Source organism: Pinus tabuliformis, chromosome 3_2, assembly GCF_031772625.1.
Source record: "Pinus tabuliformis cultivar Carrire ecotype Pingquan chromosome 3_2, CPIR1, whole genome shotgun sequence".
Lineage (NCBI taxonomy): Eukaryota > Viridiplantae > Streptophyta > Pinopsida > Pinales > Pinaceae > Pinus > Pinus tabuliformis.
In genome coordinates, this window is record NC_142302.1 from 53,067,786 (window position 1) to 53,071,964 (window position 4,179).

Here is a 4,179-nt window from a genome sequence, read left to right on the forward strand (position 1 = left end):
ATGAATCTCTTGCTTTTAATAAGGAACTCACAAAATAGTTTATCTAGAGAGCTTCAAAAAGGAAACTCCTTGCCACCTCTTAACATAGATCTTCATCCAAAATTGGCCAAAAATCATATAAGGATTGTTCTGTATGTGCACAATAGGCCACAGTATTTGCAGTTAGTTGTAGATAGCCTTTCCAAAGTGGAGGGCATCGATGAGACTTTATCGATTGTAAGCCATTAGATGGAATAAGGTTTTTCCAGGTAAAACAAATTTTTGCCCCCTTTTCCCCTCACTTGTTTGCTAATTCATTTCCAGGTGTGTCACCTGGAGATTGCCAGGGTAAGGATGATACCTTGATTAAAAAGTGTAAGGAAATGTTGATCAGTATGGAAACCACAGGTCTCCCAAAATAGTTTCTCTGAAGCACCATTGGTGGTGGATGATGAATTGGATTTGGGCTGGAATGGAAGAAACCAAACGACACAATGGACATAAACTTTTCATAGAGGAGGACCATTTTATTTTCTCAATGCTTACGGAAATATTCAAATTTTATCTGCATTGAAGTAACATAAATGTGTTGAGTGCTATGCTGCAAATTTGGCTCCTTCTGATGTGAATTATAAGGGGGAAGAGTCATAGAATTTGATTGCCGAGAAGATGGGCAATATTGGGTATGCTTTCAATAGAACAGTTTGGAGAAAAATCCATTCTAAGGCAAGAGAGTTTTGATGATTACAACTGGGATAGCACCATGTGGGCAGTAGTGTACCCTTCATTTGGCACTCTAGTTTACACTTTGTGAGGGCTTGATGAAAGGGATCATGCGCCGTGTCTTGATTTTGCCTCAATGTACCATATTGCAGCTTTCTCTCATAACTCAACCAAGTAAGTTGTATAATCGTTAAGTATTTCTTGACTAGAGCACTAATAACTGAATTTCTGAGATTGTCTCTTCCAGAGTTACTGAAATTATGGTCCTACTTATTAAAGCATATTCCTCCACTGGTTCTTACGTTATCATAAAATTTAAGAAGGAATAGTTATTGCATGTATTGGTGGAAAACAAATATCTTATCTCTATGCCTTTCACTTTCATATGGGAAAGTGTGGTAACCATCATCTGTAATTCTTTTTTTTAGTGAAACAAACGCATATTGTATTTCATCGATTCACAGAAGAAAACACATCATACATTCTCGCAGTGAAATGGTTTATCTACATTTTTATCTTTGACCAGCATCTTATGTTTCTAAAATGGGGATTATGTTGGTTTAGTGAATTAATAACCTGAAGAGATGGATCTTCTTGATCTGGCCCCATGGAATGTCAACATATGTAACCTCATCGCAGAGGGAGACATTTCGAGGGTTTTATGGCAAACTTTCTCTGTTTGTGATGCTTCAAAATGGGGAATGAAAGGCCTCAAGGGCTTTCTTATGGTTTGGTTTAGTGATGTTAATAACAAAGAAGAAAAATAGATAGAACCAGAATTTGAGATTGACTCAGCCCCCAAAGACTAAATATATTAAACATCAATTGTTTGAATGAATGCTCAGACCAAGGTTTGAGAGATCCTAATTCTGGTCGGTATCAGATATACCATAAACATTTAGAAATTCCTATACCGTATAACTCTCTTGCAACACGATTTTTATTATTTTCTGCTATGTTGATAGTTGATTTCTATGACCATTCAATTCGATGTATTTCACCCCCATTTTATTAAGTGCTAATCTGCCCGTCTTATGGCACCATCCTGATTATCTTGACTTGATGCAGTACCTCACTTAGCCACACCCCCAAAGCATTTTGGCATATTGTTTCCCCCCCCCAACATTCTAAACTAGCTACTGTTATTGATCCTCAATCTGATACCAACAACCCAACCCTGTGCAAATTAGTTGTGAACCCAAACAGGCAATTTAATCACTGATGCCTTCTAGAGATGTTTATGTTGACATAATCTCCTTGCTGATTGCGAGAGCATGTGCACTAACAATATAGAAAATTTATGAGTGAGCAATATAGACTTCTGCAAACAAGAAAGACCATGTCAACCAAAAGTCAAGGGTGGAATTTATAGCAAAAGTTCTGCAGTTATGTTTAATCCATAGTACTTTAAGCTCTGGACTTCGCTGTTAGATTCTAGATAATAATAACTGATCCCTTCTATATTTACATATACCAGGAAAGTAAAAACAAGCAAATTCTCTATCATCTCTGCTTGATGCTTATTGATAGCACTGACTTCTCAAGAGTCAAACCATATAACAGAGTTCAAAGACTTGAACCACATTATGAAATGATCAAAATGAAGGTATAATAATGCAATAGCTTATATTGTCTTCTACGCCAAGAATCCAAAACACGAGAAAATTAAGGGAGCTACATTAACCAAGAAGCCAATTTCAGGTATTTGTGTATTTGACTACCACTAAATCCTTAGCAACGAAATATTTCAAGGAAAGGCGAGTAGCCAATTCTTCTTTTGTTGCTTTGTGATGGGTACCCTCTCATTCCAAACCTAGGAAGTTCATTATCACCAAGTGAAGTGCAAAATTGCACAAAACAAAACCTGCAAATGCTCTTTCTGGAGGAAGATCCTTGAATCCCTTGTTTTCTTCGTTGACTTGCATCCGCAAACAAACTGCAAGCACAGCTGACCCCGTGCAAGATAGAACTCCTGAAAGAAAAGCATTGAAAGGAAATGATCCAACTATTGCCATGTAGACAACCTGCACAACTGTCGTGAGAACTGCGTAGACCACATACAGATCGATGATCTTCAACTTGGTAGGAGTTGCAGAGTATGCAGATCGAAGGGATGCAACGAGAACTTGTGCATCCTTAGCTGTTGAGGTTCCCATTTAACATTTTACATATAATGCAAGTTTTCAATTCTAATGCATTTCAAAGTACATATGATGGTACATACTACAGAACAATATGGATTTTGGACATAATAAGTCGATTTGAATTAGAATTGTCAAGTCAACCTAACTCATGTTTGACTTGGGAGTTTGAGTCCTCATTGCGACTCAATTTGATGAGTTTGACTTAGGATCGAATCATATTTAGAATCAATTTGGCTCTGCTTAATTTCCTCATAGAATGGAATTAGACATAGTCTTTCACTTGTAGTCAAGGAGGATGGTGACACTTCAAAAAAAAAACAGGATACTTTTTCCATATTGATGACCTGAGCTGCAGGTAAATTTGGGTTTCTAGCTGGACTAGAAGAGATATTATTTCAAACTTCCAAACCATTTTCCAGGTAACACTTTAATAGCTCTTTGTGTAATCAGCGATGGAAGGAACAATGTACATTGATTAAATGAGCAGAGCCATGACTCCATGGACCACCAATTGGCCTGACCACCCATTATGTCTTGATCTGAACATGTTATTGGCTCAATGTCAAACAACTTCCCTGAGACTATAAAATTAATCGACATTGGCATGATCTGTTCACTTCATGGCATCCAAATCGTCATAACTTATGGAAGATGAGCAAGAACATAAGTTATTGTTGACAGACACCCAAGAATTTTAGTGCCAGATTGAAAATTTTGGAAAGCTCCTCCTTTCCTGCTATATACATGCAATTCTTGCTATGACATTAGATACGTTGTTCCATTATTATGCTTCACTAATTGAGTGTTTCTGATGAAATTAATTATGTAGTTAATGGATATTTGCATTTTTAATATTTATGCTGGTTTCGCTATATTAGCTATGTCTTTAGTTGCCACTAAAAGCAATAATAAAATGGCAGAATTTTATGGATACATAGTTATAAAGTAATGGTGGTTCGTGATGAGTCCTGACATGGAGTAAGGTATACTTGCAAGTATGAAATTCCAGGAGAGTGTAAACGTATATTGAATATTCATTTTCTCAAGGGGGTTGCATGTGGAGTGGGTCTAACCCTTAATTACCCTGAATTAGCTAGTTGTTTCCGTGTTTACGGCAACTGTCCAACTGGGAAGCAATCAGTGCATGCACAATCAATTTACAACATTAATCGTTTTCACTGCTACCACAACCAATGACAGATGATAGCCACTTGTTTGACATTCTTTGTCGCTGAGACGCAAACACTCTGTTTCCATATTTTAACTGCATATTATGGCACATATGCATTAGAATTTGTATGATTATCTCAGTGGTTGTTCAACACAGATATGT

At 36.9% G+C, this 4,179-nt stretch overlaps 2 pseudogenes; one reads left to right on the forward strand and one right to left on the reverse strand.

Moving 5' to 3' along the window:
• LOC149179764 (alpha-1,6-mannosyl-glycoprotein 2-beta-N-acetylglucosaminyltransferase pseudogene) lies at window positions 1-793 on the forward strand (annotated as a pseudogene).
• A 1,711-nt stretch (window positions 794-2,504) lies between these two features.
• LOC149179765 (dolichyl-diphosphooligosaccharide--protein glycosyltransferase subunit DAD1 pseudogene) lies at window positions 2,505-2,858 on the reverse strand (annotated as a pseudogene).
• Window positions 2,859-4,179: the final 1,321 nt, after the last annotated feature.